This window comes from Mastomys coucha, unplaced genomic scaffold, assembly GCF_008632895.1.
Source record: "Mastomys coucha isolate ucsf_1 unplaced genomic scaffold, UCSF_Mcou_1 pScaffold15, whole genome shotgun sequence".
Lineage (NCBI taxonomy): Eukaryota > Metazoa > Chordata > Mammalia > Rodentia > Muridae > Mastomys > Mastomys coucha.
In genome coordinates this window covers 155,067,241-155,074,650 of record NW_022196897.1, presented here as the reverse complement: position 1 = coordinate 155,074,650, position 7,410 = coordinate 155,067,241, and positions in this window count along the sequence as shown.

Below are 7,410 nucleotides of genomic sequence, written 5' to 3'. Positions count from 1 at the left end.
ATCAGTTCTCATAGGACGCAGTGTCAATCCTACTAACAAAGATGGTTGATCCCAGTGACAAGGTAGAGTGAAGAAAGACATGATGGCTATGTGGACACCCGCACACATACAAGAAAGTGACTGAGGTGATGAAAGGGAGAGGGGAGGGAGGAAGGGGAATGGAGGGGGGAGGGAGGGAGGGAGGGAGGGGAAGGGAGGGAGGGAGGGAGGGGAAGGGAGGGAGGGAGGGGGAGAAGGGAGAGGAAATGAAAGAAAGGAAGGGAGGGGGAAGGGAAGAAGGAAGGAAGGGAAGAAGGAAGGGAAGGAGGGAAGGAAGGGGGAAGGGAGGGAGGACACACTGTGCATAGGCTGGTGGAACAGAGTGGGTCTTCAGGAAGGGCCATCAGAGAAGTAGCAGATTTGACATTCAAATTCTGCAAACTATGGTGTCCTGCAGCTTACTGAATTTTCAGGGTGAGATCAAACCAGTTTATTTCCATCTTAAGTACAAATGGACTAAACAGACAAACAGGAAACAAAAAAAAATGTCCGTTTTCCTCTTTTGCCAAATACTTGTCTTTTTTCCCTTGTTTTTCTCTACTTTTGTAAAAATTTTTCTTTAACTTTTTGAGTGTGGCTAACCTGTTTCCCAGTCGCCTACCTAGCAAAATCCAGAGGGCAGACCCTCCAGATCTCAGATACACACCTGGGAGTCCCCCAAACACTAAAGGTCCAGAAATGGTTTTGTGGATGACGCTTGAGAGCTCAGTAGACCCAACCCACGTGAGCTCAGTAGACCCAACAACCCACGTGAGCAGACCAGCTTCTCTGAGAGTTAGGGAGAACTTGCAGCCAAGACCCAAAGAGCCCAGGGGACAGCTCTGCCCAGACACAGGAAGTAAACAAGCCCCGGTGATAGTACTCATTGTGAAGACACTGTGACTGTCCCGGTTCAACCATGAGTGACACTGGCTGCAGGCTGGGAAAGCATCACTTACGGGAACTAACATCACTCGGATTGTGAAGAGAATCTTCATCTTCTAATGTACATGTGTTTGGGCGGTTTTCTTCAGTACTATTACTAATAATAACAACAATAATAGATTAGTTGTTTTTAAGTCAATTTTTTTGTTTGATTTTTTATTTCAAGACAGAGTTTCTCTGTGTAGCCCTGGCTGTTCTGGAACTCAGTCTGAAGACCAGGCTGGCCTCAAATTCAGAGATCTGCATGCCTCTGCCTTCCAAGTGCTGGGATTAAAAGCCTGCACAGCCACACTTAGCAAAGTCAAATAATTGTTTTACTTGAACACGTCACATTGTCTCCAGCCACTAGCAAACTATTCAAACAGCCATGCATTTTCAAATGAAAACGACAGACTGGGGAGAGAGCTCCATGGTTAAGAGCGCTTGCTGTCCTTACGGAGGACCTGTGTCCAGCTCCCAGAACCCATGTTGGCAGCTCATAACAACCTGTAACTCCTGCTCAGGAACCAGAGGCCCTTTTCCACTCTCTACAGGCACCCTCATGCATGTGTGCACACACCCAAAGACACATACACATGAATGAAAATGAAAATAAATGTTATCTTCATGAAAACTCATGACAGTGTTAGGGCAGGGTATCTCCCTCCCCCTCTCCCTCTCTCTTGTCCTCTCTCTCTCTCTCTCTCTTTATACACTTTTTTTTGTTTTGTTTTTTCAAGACAGGGTTTCTCTGTATAGCCCTGGCTGTCCTGGAACTCACTCTGTAGACCAGGCTGGCCTCGAACTCAGAAATCCGCCTGCCTCTGCCTCCCAGGCGCTGTGATTAAAGGTATGCGCCACCATTGCCTCTCTCTCTCTCTCTCTCTCTCTCTCTCTCTCTCTCTCTCTCTCTTTCTCCCCCTCTCCTTCTCCCTCTCTTGTCCTCTTTCTCTTATCCTCTCTCTTGTCCTCTCTCTCTCATCCTTTCTCTCTATGTGTCTCTCTCTCTCTCTCTGTGTCACTCATCCTCTTTCCCTCCCTCCAAAGAAAATCAGTTCAAAAAACCAGCAGGGATGGCAGTGACAGAAGAACCATCTATTCTCTGTTCTACATGTTTCCTTATGGAGGGAACATAATCACAGTAACACACCACAAAGGTATGCAGCATTTGATAATGAGTGAAAACTGCCGATCCAAGTTTTCTAGCTAAGAGAAAGGGATGGCCGCAACTTGCTCTCTTTCTCATTCTGCACCAGAAACATGGAATCTTTGGAATAAGTCTGACAGGCATGATCTTGGCCTGAGTGAGCTAAGCCAGGTCTGTGTGGATGAATACATAAGCTATATATTTCAATAAAATATTCGTGAGGTCTGGAGACAGGGCTCAGTAGTTAAGCCCACGAGCTGTTCTTGCCGAGTAGCTAGGCTCAGGTCTCAGCACCGACATGGTAGCTCACAACCATTTGTAATTCCAGTCTCAGGGGTTCTGGTGCCCTCTCCTGGCCTCAGGGGGTACTGTACATACATGGCACATGTGCTCAGACACACATAAAATAATCTTTTAAAAAAATAAAGAACTTCATTAGTAAGAGCCTTGCATTTCCACATCCACCTGGATGCCTTTTGCAGTCATCACTCCACTGACTTAGAACTTAAATGGAAAAAAAAACAGTAACACTCTATCAAGTCCCCATAAAATTCCAGCAAATGTATACCTCTTATTAATAGTTATGGGCACTGTCTTCATTAGGGTTTTACTGCTGTGAACAGACACCATGACCAAGGCAACTCTTATAAGGACAACATTTAATTAGGGCGGGCTTACAGGTTCAGAGGTTCAGTCTATTATCATCAAGGCAGGAACATGGCAGCATCCAGGCAGGCATGGTGCAGGAGGAGCTGAGAGTTCTACATCTTCATCAGAAGGTTGCTAGTGGAAGACTGGCTTCAAGGCAGCTAGGGTGAAGGTCTTAAAGCCCATGCCCACAACGCCATGCCCACTCCAACAAGACCACACCCACTCCAACAGGGCCACACCTCCTATAGTGCGAGCCTCTGGGCCAAGCGCATACAAACCATCACAGGCACAGTATCTGTGTTGATAGTCCAAGACCACTTCCTCCATCTGTATGAACGTCACTAAAGTCACAGCATCCGGAGATAATTTACAGCAGCCAATCCCAATGACGGGCAGCTGAGAACTTTGCTATCCAAGAAACGGGGCAAGAAATGTCCCCCACACCCTTCTCAGGCCCCCGTACAAACTTCCCTCCATAATCCCGGCAGGTGAAGCTGCCAATGGCGACTCAGAGGAGTGTGGGTTGCCAAGCGTGCCCCCTGAGGTTCTCCCACCAACTCCACACTGATGGGACCTCAGGAATTTCTCTCCTACCTGCTCACTGGCACGGAGGATACCATGCCATGTAAAAGCGGGACTTAATTTTATTTGAAATTTGTAATTACTGAGCTGCATCATTTCATATGCGTAATAGATTCCACGAATCGCTGGAGGCTATTAACTTTCATTACTTTACCGAGAGTCCATAGGGACATTTGTAGAATGTCAGATCACACCACGAATACCTTAGCTGGTCTTTCTCCACATTTTTTATTCAAATTTATATATTTATTTGTGTATGTGTGCACAAGAGGTGCACATGCAACAGCTCTCGAGTGGAGGTCAGAGGACAATGTGTGGGAGTCGCCTCTCTCCTTCTACCACGTGGGTCCCAGGCCTTGAACTCAGGCCATCGGACTTGGTGGCAAGCCCTTTACCCACTGAGCCATCTCACCAGCTCCTCTCAATACCCTTCTAATCTCCCATTCTATGTTGCCTGTAGCTTTATAAACACACTGTCACCTTTGCCTGGGAGCTGCTCAGCTACCAGCCCACTCGCGGCTCCCTGTAGTTCCACCTGGCTTAGCACTAGGATCTGCACTGCCAGCCCCGACCCGGCTTCTCTCTCCTACCTGAGGTCGAGTTACCAGCATACTCCCAGGAGCCTAGAAGTCAGAGGATAAAGAACACGCAGACAGCTTTATTATTTTAGACCTTGCCGCGTAGGCACAATTAAGGGGAGCAGATATCTCCTGCCTGGAAAGGCATGACCTCATCAATTATTATCTTCGTTTCTCCTCCAGCCCTAAACTCAGTGGCTTGTACCAGCTAGCCCCTGCCAACCTCCTTGGCCATCCAACCATAGTGGAGGGAACAGGCCCTAGCTGCCCCAAGGCCTTACATGATTGCAGTGCCCCCTTTTCTCCGAAGCATGGCAGAAAAGCCCCTCTCGCTTTCCCCGCATCTCCTTTTCCCCCAGGACCCGGAAGTCCCGCCTATACTTTATGTCCAGCAATTGGCCCCGGCCTTCTTTATTGGCAAGTCAAGAGCCAATTAGGGAACAAGACCTTAGTAACAGAACCTCCCCCTTAAAATTCTAAAGTCAGGACTTGGAGCTAGAAGGAACACAAACAACTCAGAGTACTTCAAATGAGAAGGTGGACATTTCGCTTTTTGTTTTTCCCAGACAATCTGTGTGAAGAACAACTTTTTCAAAAGTTTTTAAAAATACCTTGTACAGGACGGCTCAAGAGAACATCCCTTGCTGACTCTCGCTCTGCAGACCACATTCCTAGATCAGGCTCCCACACTGGGGGTGACATACCGCAAAAGCACCTGCAATGACCTGCAATGATACTCCAGAACCCAGGGAAAACCACGAACACATACTGAAGTGGAGCGCATGCTTCCGCACTCAAACCCCTCACCAGCTCCACAGTAAGCGTCCCACAGCGCCTGTGTCCTAGCTGCGAGGGAGGCTGGGAAGGTGACACTCTGCTTTCTGTAGCAGATGACAGACTCAGAACATGTAACAACACTCAAGCTTCAGAAAAACATGCATAGAAAGAAAACTATAAAAGACTGAAATACAGTTGGTTGTATCTTCTATTTAAGATGTATGGCAGAGGGGCTGGAGAGATGGCTCAGCGGTTAAGAGCACTTGACTGCTCTTCTAGTTCAATTCTCAGCATCCACATGGTGGCTCACAACCATATGTAATGGGATCTGATGCCCTCTTCTGGTGTCTGAAAACAGCAAGAGAGTACTCACATACATAAAATAAATGAATAAATCTAAAAAAAAAAAAAAAATGTATTGCAGAACCTGAGGTTTTAAGTGCTCTCCAGTTAGGAAAAAAAAATTTTTGTCCTCTGCATCTTTCTGGATAACACTTGGGAAACATTTGATCCCTGTTTTAATTAGGGTCACTATTGCTTACATCATGACCAAGGCAACGTGGAGAGGGAAGGGTATGCTTGACTTACACTTCCACATTCTAGTCCACCACTGAAGGAAGTTGGAACAGGAACTCAGAACAGGCACAAATCTGGTGGCAGGAGCTGACGCAGAAGCCATGGAGGAGTGCTGCTCCCTGACATGCTCTGCCTGCTTGCTCAGCCTGCTTTCCTCCCACGAGGAAATGGGTTAAGCCCATCCACATCAATCACTAATTAAGAAAATGTCCCCACAGGCTTGCCTATAGCCTGAGTTTACAGAGGCATTTCTCAATTGAGGCCCCTCCTCTCTGATGACTAGCTTGTGTCAAGTTGACATAAAACTAGCCAAGACAATCCCTTACTGTGGGAGGGGGGATGATTTTACACAGGATGCAAGATGAATATTCTCAAACAAATATGATCCCCACCCCTCTGGTGCTTAAAACATCAAGGGCTGGTAAGACAACACAGCAGGCAAGGGTCCTTACTGCCATGCCTAAATATCTGAATTTAATCCCCAAAACTCACAGGGCAGAAGGAAAGAACTGGCTCACCAAAACTGTTCTCTGACCTCCACACAGGTGCCATGTGTAGCCCTGTACACACACAAACACACACACATAAATAAATAAATACAATATGTTTTTTGAAAACTTTAGAAAAATATCAAAAGTAAAAGTAGATGCTAAATTCTTCCTGAAGAACGAATAGGATTTTTAAAACTGAACAGAAACTTGTTTGTTGGTCAGAGTCCATTGACCCAACCCTTCCCAGCCTTCTGCATAGGGAGAACAGAGCTTTGCAAAGGAGAAGCGCCTTGTGGTGTTAAGTTCTTGCAAATGTAGACAAGTGTTTCCATGTTTTGATATGGATGTGTACCCTCAATTTGTTAGAACTCTTCTATGGAGATTGGACAAAATGCCAGAAGCAAAAAAGAAAACGAAAGAAGGCAGAGCGGTGGGCACACCTGTGACCTCGGATTCTAGGGAGGCTGAGGCAAGGGGGTTTTAGGTTCAAGGCTCTTCTGAGCTACACGGTGAGATATCATGATAAAGACAAGCCTGTTGCTAACCCTGAGGATTGCCACTTCCGGGCTGGTAATTAGGACTCAGCCAAGCCTGATTCACCTTTAAGGGGCAATCAGGCGCTTTACCAACAGGATTGCAGGAGGAGCCTCTGTCCCTCCCCTCGTCCTCAGAGTCAGTCACACTACAGACTCCGGGTGTTGACATATGTGGGCCCTGCTGGCATACAACACGTGTGGAGATATACAAGAGACCTCAGGGGTGCAGCCCTGGTCTCCGGGATAATCAGATTAGTGGGACTTTTCCCGGTAGGGTTGGCTTGTTTTATTTTGTTTTCCCAACTGTTCTACCATGTGCACATACTTCAGCGGAGGTTTTGTCATATGTGTACATGTGTGCACGTGCACGTGTGTGCATGGCAGCGGTCGATCGCAGGTGCTGTTCCTCGGGTACACGTACCTGGTTTTTGGGCGTCCATTCTCTCTAGCCTGCAGTGCAGGACTAAGCTGGGCTCTCCTTGGTCAGGTCAGGGAGCACCAGCTATCCTGTTGCCTCCTCTTCTCCAGCTGGGATCACAAGCCGCGACAACACACCCAGCCTCGTTACGTGGGCTCTGGGGACCCGATCCTTACGTTTATGTTCCAAGCAGTTCTATGACTGAGCCATATCCTCGGTCCTCAGTGCTTTTATCTTTATTTCTTAATATTTATTTTTATTTTATTTGTACAAGTTTGTCTGAACGTTTGCTATACATGTGTGCAGTGCCTACCGAAGCCAGAAGAAGGCAGCAGAGAGACACACAGTTCAGAAGATAGCAAGGATGCTGGGAAGTGAACCCGGGGCCTCTGGAAAAGCAGCTAGTGTGCTTAATCTCCAAATCTTCCCTCCAGCCCCACATCTTGCAGTTTTTAACCTAACAGTGATCACTGTTTTTGCTGGCATAAATTTTGTTTGGTTATCTAAAAAGAAGAGTCGAATCTAGTAGCTTTTGTGGCCTGAAATAAAAAATAAATCTAAGCTCAGTAGTGTCTGTGCCACAGAGAGGGGTAGCCGGACCCAGAGAATGGAGTAAAGATACAAGTCGGCTTCCTCCCGGGGTGGACAGTGGAGTAGCTCAGAGGTGGACAGTGGAGTAGCTCAGAGGTGGACAGTGGAGTAGCTCAGAGGT